Consider the following 15,157-nt stretch of genomic DNA (forward strand, 5'->3'; position numbering starts at 1 on the left):
ATTCCAAAGCGGAGCTCCGCTCTGGATCGGATCTGTATATATATATACAGCCCCTCTTGGCTGCGGATATCTGCACCTACGCAAAAGGTGCGGATTTCCAGTTTTTACCCACTTTCCGATCATATTTTCACATCTTAACCGTTCAGTTTTTAGGTCCTAATGTATAGATTACTTCTGCAAATTTTCAGTCAATTTGGTGATCGTTAAGACACCCAAAACTGCAATTTATCATTATAAATACGAACGGTTCTGGTTTGACAGATTCGGTTCGTTCGTGTAAATTGTAGTTTTTGATGCCTTAACAATCATCAAATTGGCTGAAAATTTGTAGAACTGATCTGTACATTAGGACCTAAAAACAGAACGGTTAAGATGTGAAAATATGATCAGAAAGTGGGGAAAACTGTAAAACAAGAGCTATATATATATATATGTGGAAGTTTCCAGGTAGCTAATTGTTGTATATATGTGTGCGTGCTCTATAAGTAGAGTAGATTAGATTTATATATCTTCATTCTTTGTACACATTTCAATTTGATTCACGATGTAAGCATTATTACTATTTGATGTAAGTTGTTATAGTTGTAAGTTGAATTCCGACATGTTCAATTTGTTCATAAACTCTGTTGGTTTAATCACTTCTAATTTCTTGGAAGGGGACTCTCAAATGAAGAGAAAAACGCTATGAAAGCTAGCTCAGTTCTAATCCATGCATGGAGCCGAGCTTTTAACTCTTACGTACTTTAATTAGGGCCTGATCATTCATATGGTCCCAGTTTTGTCTTGGTCTTCATTTTTCAATTAGAAACTGCTGGTAAAGGACATGGATTTGCTGCTTTTGATTTTCATTTTGACTCGTGTCACACCTTCTTATAAATATTAAGCCGGAAAAACTTTACACCCAATTTGGCTTAATATAAATGTCAACCCCGCACGTAGATTGATTTCAGGGCGTGAAAGTTTGAATGAATTTCTTATGGAGTGTGTCTTACGAAGTTATACGGGTGTAGCCTTTTGGCTTGAATTTTCTTAACACCCCGTAGCTAGGCACACAGAGGTTTGTGGGGGTAATCTCGATCTCTTCAATTATTTCTTTTTGTCGAAATAAAAAATTATAAAGCTACAAATTAGCTCCTCTAACAAAACTTAAGCCACACATACAAGACATAAGGGCATCTCCAAGAGACTAGCTATTTCAATAAAAAGTTAAAAATTTGGCTAATTTGAGATAGTTTAACACTCCAGCAGAATAGCTATATGAAAGTCAAATTTAGCTTTTGCTAAAATCTCTAGCTAAATTTAGCTAGGGAGGAGAGAGAAAATAACGAAAAGCTAAACACTCCACGTTCAATTTTTTTAGTTTAGCTAACACTGCTGGAGGAAAAGCTAGAAATTTACTACCTAAATTTAACTTTTAGATGATTTAGCTAAAAAAATAGCTTTTACTGTTGGAGATGCTCTAAGCAACTGAAATAGGTAAAAGAGCAGGTCCAACCTCGTCACATCTATGGAATGATTGAGTGAGTCACAGAGTCACACTACAACAGAAGTCTTTTTAGCGACTAAGTTTTTTGCGAGGAATTTATTTTCCTCAATAAATGACACATTTTACGAGGAATATTTCAATTCCTCACTAAATACTATTAAGTTTTCTACGAGGAATATATTTTCCTCACTATATATCATTTTCTAAGTCGAATATTTCAGTTTATCACTAAAGGTGACCATAAGTTGGTCTCTCGAAACATCATGTTATTAGCGAGGAAATATGAGACTTAGTTGACGAATTGTTTCATCGTGAAAACGGCATTCAGCGAGGAAATAACGATTTTGTCGTTATTGTTTTGGCGGAAAACTGTGTAAGACCCGCCAAATTCAAGGGTGACAAAACTAGTTTTCCTCGCTTAAAGTCTGTGTTCTACGAGGAATCATTTCCTCGTCAAATGCAGCAATTAATGAGGAAATAACACTTTCCTCTTTATTAGTTTGGCAGAAAATTGTATAAAACCCGCTAAATTCAATGGCGAAAAAACTATAGTTTCCTCACAAAAAGTCTATATTCTACGAGGAACCATTTCCTAGTCAAAAGAAACAATTAGTGAGGAAATAATGATTTCGTCGTTATTAGTTTGGCGGAAAATTGTGTAAGACCCGCCAAATTTAACGGCGACAAAACTATAATTTTCTCGCAAAAAGTCTATGTTCTACGAGGAACCATTTCCTTGTCAAAAGAAACAATTAACGAGGAAATAATGATTTTATCGTTATTAGTTTTGGCGGAAAATTTAGTAAGACCCGCCAAATTTAATGACTACGAATTTGAGTAGTCTTCGCTAACAGTATCATTTAAGTGATGAATGATTTCCTCACCCCTGATACATTTAGCGATGATCTATTTATTTAGTCATGCATTCTAGGTTTTGCAGGGGAAAAATTTGTGGTATTAAAACTGAAAAGAGTGGGCATATCTTTTTTTTTTTTTTTTTTAACTTACCTTGCAACAATACTCAAATAGAAAATGTTAGTTTCGATTAAAGAAAAAGGATGCAAAAAAAATGAATAAAAAAAAAAAAAAAAAGGCCTGGTTAATTCACAAAAGGGACTCGAACCCTAGATAGCCACAACAATACCCAATTGCTTAATCAACTCCCCTGAAATTTTTATGTTGCATTTGTAAGACCCTTTTTTTATTTTATTTGAGTACTTGACTAATTACAGGAACAGAGACCTGTTGCTACTACGCTAGCCGAACCACCTCACCCTGCTAATAATAAATAGGAAAATTTGAGATGAAGAAATAGATTGACCTGCGATAAATAAATATTTAAATAATATTATACTACAAGTAAGTTTAATCCACATGTGCTAGGTGTTTGTATTTGTTGTAATCAGTTTTTTTTTTTTTCCTTTTTAAGTGTGAAACGTGCTATATGATATATTTGATGTCACACTCATTATTCACATATATGAGCATTATTCATATTTTTGCTTTTAAAAATATGATTGAATAACATGAACTTCTCTAAAATCATAAGGCGTATCTGTAGGAATGATTTCATAGTTACTAAACAAGTTAATAAACATCGATGGTTCTTCAGGATACTAATTTGGTACGTTAGTTTCACTCTACTTTGTTTCTCTCCTACATAAGAATCACTACATTCCACATAGACAATAATATGACAATAACTCATTACATGACCTATATTGTATGTATGTGGATAAATTGTTGTTCAATAATGGAAGTCTTCCTTTTTGCAATTTTAGGGACCACACATGGAACTCACTATAAAATTGTATTCTGTCGATGTAAATTTGAGAGATTATACATTGGACATATTATGCAATACATACTTGACGATGCAAATTATGTTTAATTTAAGTATTTAGTTATAAATTATAAAAGGAAACATTCGAATCATTAAGCTATATGTTTGTGAATAGACACCTTATACCCTAAACCCTAAACCCCAAACCCCAAACCCCAAACCCCAAACCTTAATTCTATTTTTTTTGTTTTTTTATAAACGGCATAATTGAGGATTAGAGAAAAATAAAAAGAAAAAGAATTAGAGAAGCGGGACATTTGGGTTTTAATTGATCAAAGGCAGGGAGAAAAGAAAAGGCACTGATCCAAAGGAAAAATAAACGAAGATAAAAAACCTAATGTTTAGATGGAGTTCTATCTTTTTCACACTATTCCATCTCTGACGGCGTTCTCCTGTTGAAGCTCCGTCTCTGGCTCCCCCTCTGAATCTACCATATTTGAAGCTCTCATATCTGTAAGTAGGATTAGATTCATCTTTCTTCCTCCCTGAATCTCATTCTTGTATAGCTTGATTAATCAAGGTCTTTTTATTTTTTGCTAAATCTAAATGTGAGATGTCGTGGTTTATATATTTGGTTTTATTTCAATTAAATGCACCCCAATTGAAGATCAATAGTTACACAGATGGGTATGCCTTCGCCTCTTAATACAGACTTGCCATGAATGAGAAGAAGACAAGAAGCGTGAGAGGTATAGTTTCTTATTGTTACCGTCCGTGGTTGCATTAAATAGAATGGTTCAAGGTTGTTCCCCTTTAGTTACTGGGCTATCTCATCGTTGTGTGCTACAGAAAAATGTATTAATCTGATCACATCAATTACTTGAGAGTATATTGTGGTGACCTTAATTGTAAGGCTGCAAACAGTTATCTTGACCGGAGAATCCAAATCCTTTTCTAGTTCATCAGATGGGCTATGCAATGAATGGGTCTAAATTGTTTGCAGCTAGAAGATTTCTGTTCAATAATACGTTGTGGCACTGTGGATATGTTTTATGAAAGGGCAACGTTTTAGAGGCCTAAAAAAGCTTTCTATCTCCCCCATGTTTTTGTCCAATATTATTATCCATGTTAAAATTGCATAGTGTTTGAGAGAAAACAGCTGTTACATACTAGTGTTAAATTAACAAAGATTGTTCTGGTTTTCTTGTGAGTCCAGGTCAAGGAGTTGTTGATTCAAGCTTTTCTCTGGCTGCACCACCAATTGCTCTGTTATTCTGGATTTCAATTGGGTCTGTGCTACCATATTTTAGTTCCATTATTCAAGTTGGGTCTCAACTTTCACAAGGTCAGTTCGTATTCTCACTCTCTAATTTGGTGCCTGCATTTTTGGATTTCTGATTTTGGTGTGGTTTGGGTGATTTGGTATTTTGATGGGTTAATTCTCAGTGACTAATGATAATTGGGCTATGGTATTCTTCTTCATGAATGACAGAGATTGTGCAAAGAGAAATGCAGGACAATTTTCCTCAGATATGGTAAGTCCAATGCTTATTCTCATATTGACTATTTTGTTATCTTTCCTTAGCATCATATCGTGTCCTTTTTAACATGTCAGGAGGTCTCTTTTCTCCTTTTCAATACCTAAGCAGTGGAAACTCTGTTGCCTACCTTCTAATCTGCTAAATATGCATAGTGTATGAAGTGAATTATATTTGAACCCTGAACCTCCTTATTTATCAAATTTACAGATACAGTATTTGTTAAGAGTCTATGAGACAAGGATGGAACTTTTGAGAGCTGTAATTGTTGGAGCTGGGTACTATTTTGTCATCGCTAGTTGTTGCCAGTGTTTTTTGCTTTTTGTTTTTTACTTCTTGTTTTCAGAAGTTTATGTTGCCTCTTTGTATAATGAAGTTGCTTAAAGTATATTTTGTTGCATTCTCCTTAACATTAAATCATATTTCTTTATCCTTTTCATTTGCAGAGTGGTGCTGGGTGGTAAAAATTCAGAAGTGCAGCACTGTAGCATCTGCATCTCTCAAATAGTTAGATTCTTCACATATGGTTTCTTTTAGTGCTATCTCTGTTAGCTAGGTGTTCTTTTGAAGATTATTCATTACAAATGTTCAAGTGTAATGGAGACCAAAATTAAAAGGCTTGGAAAGCCTATTTGTTTTTTTTATTCGCAGATTTATATTTTCTTTTCGATGTTCAATGTGTTAGCTGGCTGTCAACATTTTCACTAATATATGCATGCCAATGAGGTTTAGCGACCAAAAACTTGAAAGCTATTTATAATGACGAAAATATTTTTGTCCCAAAAACTGTAGTCCATACACCGACGAAAAACACATTCCTCATTGTTGAGTATCTTTATCGAGAAAATCTTTTCTCATTGAAAAGATACATTTTATGAAGAAACAAAATTTCCTTGCCAAAAACAATTTATAGCGAAGAAAAACTTGGTCGCCCAAAGCCATTTATAACGACGAAAATATTTTCGTCCCAAAAACTGTAGTTCCAACGTCGATGGAAAACATATTCCTCGTTGTTAAGTATCTTTAACGAGAAAACTTTTTCTCGCTGAAAGAATACATGGTACAATGAAACAAAATATCCTCGCTAAAAAAAGTTTACAGTGAGAAAAAGCTTCCTCACCCAAAGCTTATAACGACGAAAATTCGTCGCAGAAAAAGTAGTTTAAATATTTTATTTATTTACATTTTTTAATTTTAGTTATTATTGGCGAGGAAATAATTAATTTCGCAATGAAATCTAGTATGTCGGAAAATATATTTAACGACTATTTTCTAATCGTTGAACTTTTTTAACAAGAAAAAAGTATGGGTTTGAGTGAGGAAAGAAATTGTCGCTATAGAATAACAGCGAGACAAATAGATTTCATCACGGAAAGGGTTTGACGAGGACATTGTTTTTTCGTCGCTGAACCTTTTCCTAACGAGCATTCTCCGACAAATTGAAGACGAAAAGAATTTTCTCGCGGAAGTACTTCCGCGACGAAATGTCTGTTTTTAGCGAGGAATTTGTTTCTTGCAAATGAGGTTTTTTGTTGTAGTGTCAACAAGAAAATTTACTTCACGCCAGAGATGTTTGAAGGAAATTACGCTGGGACCGACTTAAGCCCAAACTGAAATTTGTTGGACAAATTTTCCAGGATTTCAGGCCCAAAGTAGCTAAAAGAAAAAAAAATATAAAAAAAAGAACACGCCATCTCAAAATGACTGAATTCAACGTTCCTCTAGCTTTGATAAACCTCTTCGGATGACAAATATATATATTTCAAAATGCTACATGCTATGATTACAGCGACAAGGCACAACGCCTAGCCAATTAGCGAGTTGAAGCAGAGTCGTGAATGAGGTCTTCAGCTATGAACTCAACCTCATCAGTGGTCATGGATAGAGTGGCGTGGTCTAAGAGCTTGTTTTCTTCTCTTTCTTCTTAGTACTACTCCATACTCTGTAAATTTAACTCCGGCCTCCACCACTTTAAATTAGGTTCTTTCTCTTTTTGGGCCATTTGTTTCTATAATCAAGTTGAAAATGGACACTGGAGACTGGGGACCTAGAAAGATTGAGATGATGGAGTCGAGTTGAAGATGAAGGGTGGAGAGACGGAGAAACAGAGAAACAGAGAAAGGGAGAATGAAGACGATCAAGTGAAGTCGAGTGCACTACATAATTTTGGACTTGATTTTATAATAATTGATAGTTTTACCTCCCTAATATTTAGATGTTAAATCAGTTACCTGTACTTTTAATTTAATCACATGTACCACTATGCTCTCCAATTTAATCAATCGTGTCTAAAAATTCATTTTTTTTGTCAAGGTATTTTGTAAATTAAAAATGTGGCTCTAATGTGCTCCCTTATATGATGATGATTCACTAATGTGGCATGCGAAATTATATCGTATGTGACTTTAATTTCAAAATACATCACACAGTAGTAGGAAAAAAAGCCAAAAGTTAGACAAGATTGATTGAAATTGGTAAATACATGGTCACACGTGATGAAACTAAAAGTGTAGGGGCACAAATGATTTAGGGTGTAAAGATTAGGGGATAAAATGAAATTTTCCCTAAATGATATGGGGACACCTATCCTATGATTCAATATCGATCCACCATTCAGGCTTTATATTTTATTTTCTTTTTACTTCTTTTGGCTCGGTGCCAGATCGTTTTATACTATCTTCAAGTTGGATTTTGTAGAACACTATAAATTTTTTCAAAAAAGCCAAACTGTCTGGGTCAGTCCGTAATAGACCTGACCGGGCTTTCGGGCTAAAACATCCAGTCATAGGTCTTAGTCAAACCACATTTGAGAATAATCTTTTAATTGATCCAGAGTGATTATTAGGTAGGGCAGGCGTGTCACGTGGTCGTACGCTCAGCCAATCATTGCCTATGCAGGGAGGTGTTTTGGATATTTCATTATAATTAAACATGAGTTGTTTTGGAATACAATTAAAAAAATAAAAAGATATGATTGGTTGGGCATACCATGTGGCTAGTACATTTGCCCGAACTAAGAATTTCTCAGTGATCCAAATACATCATTTACCATAGAAAAACGAAATAGAAAGAAAAAAAAACGGAAAGAGGATAGAAAATTTCGACCGTTGAAAACCTGCTGTCATGTTGCTCATATATTTCCCCTAAAGCCAGCAGTGACAGTTGGCTGGCTTGCTCTAATGGTCACTGTCGACATTTTAGGTTCAATTTTTTGCATGGGCTCATTTTCGCAGAACTGTATCCAGTAAGAGACATGTATACCTTGTACACGTCGATTCCTTGTGCCTCCATCTCTCCAGCTCTGGTTTGTTTGGTCGTTGGCTTGTGTAGGCATGCCATGTCTGACTGTTTCTCGGAAGATAATAAGAAAATGCCTGTATGGTCGACCAAAAAATTAATTGCTGATCTGTTGAGTTTGATTATTTCTTCTGTAATTTGATAATATACATCTTCTGATCCACATACCTATCACTAATTTCTATTCATCTTCTTCGATGGTTTTCAAAGTCAATAACATTTAATTACAGAAGCCATTTCAGATCAAAGATCAAACTCCTAATATGAAAACATACAAGAAATAAACCTCCATGAAGTTAAATTCTAATCAGCCAAAAGTTTCTTTTCCTTTTCCTGGAATGTGTGATTTAGGAGGAGCAATCCTAGAAGCAATCATGTACCATTCAAACCCAATTCTCTGAACACCAAACCAGAAAACTCGTTGGTATGAAAAGTTGGTTCAATTCCATAATTTAAACTCTTCATAGAAAATGAAACTAATTAAACTCTTAGGACTGTTCTAGAATTCTAACATTAGGGTCAAGAAGGAAGTTAGACTAACCTAGCCGCTTATTAATTAAACCCCTCAATCCTCACTGTTGATTTGCTCCCAAATGATCAACTAGCTGAACGTTGGCTGACATTGGCTGCATAGCTTCAAATGATCAACTTGCATGCTGAACAAACACTAATCTTACAAGAGTACTTTTGTCTTTGAGAGTTATATGTGTAATTGTGCTTAAATATTCTTATGGACGCCATTGCTATATATAAATCATTGTGCCTTTAAAGAAATGCCTGATAGGTTCAATTCGATCTTGGGCATCTCCATGGACATGATGCATGTGCTTAATGGTGACAGTTCATATTCTATATGTTAAGAGAGTTGGGAAGTTTGAAGGTGTAACTAGTTTCTCTGTGGATTGTTGACTTTGAGTGGTTCTCTCAAGCCATCTAGACACCAGTGAGACAGACAACGAGAAAGGAATCGAAGTTTCGATGTAGTAGTTTTCATAGAAAGATGCTAGTCCAGAGAAATTATTTGAAACGGAAAGTTGATAGCAGTTATATATAGAAGTTGCTTGAAAAAACATGGGGTATTTTATTGTGAAAACAGTTTATAGCCTTCTCTTAGAGTTTTCTACATGCCAATAGTTGTACATCCTCAATATCTTTGCTTTGGTTTGTCCATGGCTATGTCTTCGATCTTGTTTTCCTCTTAGCCAATGTTTTTCAATAAATAAATAATGGTCTTCCTCAACCAGTACTCCACATAATACATGCCTCATCAATAAACTAATTATTAATAAGAGAAAAGTTCATAAAGTCAAATTTTAATTGATACTTGAAATTTGAAAAAGCCGTAAAAATAAGATTTCTAAAAGCACATGTAACCCAATCAAAATCTAAAAATACAAACTTGAATAAATAGTACATGAATAGCTATGGCCGGTTTGCTTTCCAAACGGGATCAAAGAAATAAACTTGATCCTTGACCAAAAACCACAAAAAACTGTAAGCAATACGTCAGACTTGTTGTTATGCAACTTCTAATAAACAGCATGGCAACTCCTTTAGTTAGAAAACATTGCTGATTGATTATGGGTCAACCAAGCAGATAGAACTTATTGATGTTTGGTCTGGTCTTGATCATTTCTTCTATGATTGATCCACATCCAGATATTTTATACAAAATAGTTCACCTGTAGAGTTTACATCCGCGATGCCTTTGTCAACAAGTTAATTTTGATATCCGGCCCCTTAATTCAATCTGCTTTTCCAAGCAAACACCAGTAATTACAAAAGGAAATTCTCAAAAATACCAAATTGATCCAAGGAAAATAGTGAAATTATTGACTTTTAGGCCCCCATAGCCCAATCTCTTTTGGTTAAAATAGAGTCTTCATCCCACTAACCCATGTTAAAGTATTCAATTTAAATATATAATCTACAATTATTATTTTTCCTCAATAAAATAATTTTTTTTTTTTTTTGACATACAGACTGATCAATTGAAATGTTATTAATATTCAAAGTTTAAATGTGGTGTTTAACTAGTAATTACTTCTATTATATTATTTTTATTTTTATTTTTCATTACGCCCCGATATAGATAGAATCCTGAGTCCGCCACTGGTTGTAATCTCTTGTTGGGTGCTAATTACTGTGTAATTGCAGTTTATTTGAATGAATTTTCAATTGATAAAAAAAATGTGATATGTATGGTAAGGTTCCCCACAACTCCAAGCCAACATCCCACCTAATTTCCCAAACCCTAAATTACTAGCATCCCCTGTTTGCTATAAATATGCCCTAGATGGCACAAGAAAATGCAAAAAAACAGAGAAAATCAACCCAAAAATTATTACTATTGCACGCAAAGTATGTCTTCAAAAAACAACCATAATCCCCAAAACATTTTTGGCCACTCTAACTTTGAGAAGGGGAACGAAACTTTTGATACTAGTTCATCATCATCTCAGCATAGTCCTCAAGAAGTTCGTGGATCCAACCAAAGATAATTCGTCGTCTTCGCAACAAACTGGTCAGGACATTCTGGGAAAGTCAATTGGGAAGAAGAAGGTAAAGGGAAACAGTGAATAGTACGTTACATATGCATACATATTTGCAGCTTATGTATACATATGTAGGAAATTAAAGGTTATGTCGTACATTTGTAGTTGTCTATAGATAGCGAATAAATAGGTCACTAAAGGGCCTATTTCGTTTAAGTTGTCATAAACCTTCGATCAGAACAAATCGATCCCTTTGCATATGTAATATTATATATTCTTGGATTCCGTTCATAAATGATATACTTAACTTCAATACTAAATAAAAAGCTGCGCCAGAGACTATGAAAGTTTGTTTCTAATCCATGGCAATGTTTTTAATCTTAACGTTCAAGTTCTTTTTTAATGATTTTGCTGAGGTTTAGATTTTTTCTTCTTCTGGTATATACACGATTGATTAATGATTAACCAATAGTAACGAAAAGTAAAATCATCAAATGGTGATCTCTGGATACTACAGGAACTGACTTAGAAGGAATATCAAGCTAAACAGTGAGCAACTCAATTACATTGACAATAAATTTGTTCAATTGAACAACCGTAAAATAATCATTCAATAGTTAATTGGTTAGGAAGATGATGAGAATAACCTATGGTGTTAATTCACTACTACAAAATTTGAATCAGACGACGGCTAAAAACTGTCGTCTGATATGGAGGCAAAGCGTCGTCTATCGAGGCGCCGTTTGATGAAGATCGATTGTAGGGAACCGTCGTATGAAGGGCTCGGCAGCATGGCGCGCAGCATGTCGGCAGCATTAGCTGTTGCGTGACTATTCTTCAGACGACAGGCGACTTTAGAAACTGTTGTGTGAAGGCAATTCAGAGGTCGCTTTATTTTATGCCCATTGTGTGACTTTCATTCAAACGACAGTTTTTCAAAGTATCCATTATCTATTACATTCAGATGACAATTTTTATGTTTGGGTCATTGGTGCACATACGACAGTTTTTTTGTGGTTATTGTTGTCCTAATAGAATGATTCAATGCATTATATTTGGTGGATGTGGAATCAAAAAAGACCAAATTAACTGATCAATATATATATATAGAAGAAATTGTTATAATTTACATCATGCACCAAAATGGATTGTGCAAAGTTAATCTTTTATCCCCAAAAGGAGTACATCTAATAGTACTAGTAACTTTATCTTCATATTCTGAAACCACATCTTCCTTCTCATTTTTGTTCCTTGTTGCTTGAAATCTTTAGCCAACAGCACAGCATTAAAGCACCAGTCAACATTAGAAAACACATGAAATGTGGCACAAGGGTAATTGTTTTTAAGAGAAGGCTTTAATGGGGGAGGAAGGGGTCCTGCATTCAGAGTACTAATGGAGCTTACTGAACTAACCTGCGTTATCAGTCTTATCAACCAATAGCTCAATCTTCTCTCCACGGTCAAGAACCTGCATAATAGATGAATCTCCATGACCTAAATACCTGATGAATCATTGCTATATAAGGAAAACTAAGACACAGAAGAAAAAAAATAATGGACAATAAAGAGATGTAAGCCACAACAGTATAAAGAAAATTAGTCAAAGATAACAACAGAGCTAAAAAATCATTTTGGAAAGCCTAGTAAAAATCAGATAGAAGTATGCAAATCAGGTTGTAACAGAATCGGTCATCAACTTCCAGATTTGTTATTTGTGAGCCTTAAATATCACATTTCATGAAGTTAATGATAAAAAATATGACTCCATAAATATAAGGATATATTGAATTGTTCTAATTTTAAAGTACCTTTCTTAACCATTTCATTAAAGGACAAAGGAAATAATTTGTCATATCCAACTTTCTTGATCTATGATCTAACAAAGTCAGCGGTTAAATTACCTTACAATTCCTTGAGGTTCAAAAGGAGCACCATTTTGGAAAGGTCCTTCATATGGGGAATTCTTAGTGCAAGCCTGGCAGTTCAGAGTACATACACAAGTTAAATATGTAAACCTGACAATGTTATAATATCTTGATGATCAGAAAGTGATTAAACGAAAGAAAGAAAGATAAAGTACATACTTTTGATCTTTTCCAAGCTGGATGTTGATATACATGATTGATTCCCAACACTTGTCTATCAATGTATCCTACTGCATTACAAGGAGGATCCAGTTCTCCTCTAATGCCACAAGATACCTGAAATTGAAATGGACGTTTTCACTGAAAGAAGTGTGATATAATTTAATATTTTAAACTCCAATCACATACAAAGTTTCCCAACTCAATAATTTTCTAATGATTTTCAGACATGCCAATTATTTATAACTATGTGATTTGAAAACCAGAAGCTTACAGTGAAACTCTTCCCTTAATCACTATTGTCTCTGTCAAAGACAGTAAATTTCCAATCAGGAACATCTGTCCTATAAATAACAGCAAAGTAAGTAGTGAGAACACATGCTGCAATCAGCCTGCTAGGTGGCACATCTTTGGTTTGTGCAGTTCTCAAGAAAATTTCTATCAGTGCCACTACCAGATATGCAAGAGCAATTCTCTACAGAGGGTGACTATAATTACTACGTACTGACATGCATCTTTAAACTGAATTATGTAATCAAATACTAACAGGTACCTATGCATATCAATAATCAATCTTACCTAGCGAATCCTGCACCATCTTATTTCTTTCATGTCAACACCATATGTTAGGTTGTCAGGAGCATGTGAAAAACCTCCTTCCCAACATATTGAAGGCATGTTAACAACACTTCCGGTCCTTGAAAAATGACAGTATCAAGAAAAAAAAAAAGAATTGAAATGTATACATATGCCTTTAACTTCCAAGTGACCTCTAGGCCTAACAGAAGAAACTCCAGTTTCACCATCTAAACAAATATCTGAAGAGTACAGCAATAACCCGGAAGGAAAAAAAGAACAAAAAAAAAAAACCATAAGAGAAATTGCTAATTCTGTAAATCAACTAAGGAAGAAAAATCCCACAGATGCAACAAAAGCACTGTCAGCATTTGCATTTGTCAAATTTGACGAACACAATTTTCAGTCACAAAGAGATGTAATGTGAAATACAGCTTGTACTAGACATGTTTCAAAACAGATCGAGGTCTCGACATTTTATACTCTCCTTGTTTTTTCAATGTTCATGTCAGTGGTATTTGACATGTAAATACATGAATTAGGATTGTGGATGGCAGTACAAGCACATTTTGTATTCATATATATGATGCAGAGAAGAAAATAAAATATAAATGATTTTTAAAATGAAGATGGCTTTACCTTACAGAGGCATATTCCCATAACTCTGTTGGTATGATTCAGAAACCGAAGTACAAAAGTATGTTGGTGGCTTTCATATCTCGGTGGAATGGAGATAAAGAAGTCCTTTGGCTGAACCCAAGACCCAAGCAACATGTAAACTCATATTGAAGTCCAGGCTTTGTGACTCATATCAAAGTAAGTAAACAGAATTAGCTAGATGAAACTCCAGCCAGAAAGGCATCGTATGGGAGGAGCCACTATAGAAACTTCAAATGTTGCAAAGTCCGTATCGCACAACCAGTCACATTAGGTACCATTACCATTAGGCATGAACTCATAAACCAACATCTGCAGAAGCAGTAATAACACAATTCGATTAATGATATATCATGTAGCCATAATACATTGAACCATTCAACAATACCAGCATGCCACACACATTTATGTTACATAGAAACAACTATGTTTAAGTGAAGAGTCACTTTGCGGAACAGCAAAGTGGATCCATTTATGAGTTCAACTTCCAATTGATAAGGTTCAGACTAAACTAACCTTGTTCAGAATGAGAAGGAAGAAAGATATGTATCTATAACGTACAAAACTTACCCTATGGTTGGCTCAATTGCTAAACAAAACAATATGAAACTCTCTACATTTAATTGCTGCTTATCTCAAGAACATATGATTTATAGATTTAGACAATAAGTGCAAGTTGCAAGCAATGATTAATTATTCAGGAGTGCAAGCTTCATACCTGCTCCCCTTCTTCTTCACAGTATCCTACCAAAGAGACTGATTTTGATGGTGTGGCCTTCATCTCAGTTATCGGTCAATAATTCTTCTTCACCTTATAGGACTCCTCCTTCTGCACGTTTTATGGCAATAGTAGAGAGATGGATTCCATGCACATCCAAGCTGGGGGAGAAAGAGAGAGAGATTAGAGATAGCAGAGAAGGAAAAACGCAACCAAACCTATCAAAACGCAAATTCTCAAGACGGATTGAAGAAAACTAGACCATAAAAATGGGATTTTGAAACTAAACAGATTAGGGGAAATCAAAAATTGAGAGAAAGATGAAGTAGATAACCTGGTCGGAGACCTCAGAGAGCACCTCCGTTTCGAGGAATTGAGCCAAGCTTTTGATTGAGATGACACGGGTTTCTCCGGTGCGTTTCTGGAGTGCTTGTAGTGCTGAAATCCCTCCTTGTCCCTTACTACAACAAAGAATACAATCGCTCAGAATCCCTAGAATTCAAAAACCCCAAACCCATAAGTT

General features: G+C 34.8%; 1 long non-coding RNA gene across 1 annotated transcript; it reads right to left on the reverse strand.

Moving 5' to 3' along the window:
• Positions 1-14,143: 14,143 nt before the first annotated feature.
• Positions 14,144-15,065, reverse strand: LOC112167485. The gene is made up of 3 exons (XR_002923793.1): positions 14,981-15,065; positions 14,635-14,795; positions 14,144-14,228 (listed from the first exon to the last, which is right to left on the reverse strand). It is a non-coding gene; the product is annotated as an uncharacterized LOC112167485 (long non-coding RNA).
• Positions 15,066-15,157: the final 92 nt, after the last annotated feature.

The sequence above is a fragment of the Rosa chinensis genome, chromosome 5, assembly GCF_002994745.2.
Source record: "Rosa chinensis cultivar Old Blush chromosome 5, RchiOBHm-V2, whole genome shotgun sequence".
Taxonomy (NCBI): domain Eukaryota; kingdom Viridiplantae; phylum Streptophyta; class Magnoliopsida; order Rosales; family Rosaceae; genus Rosa; species Rosa chinensis.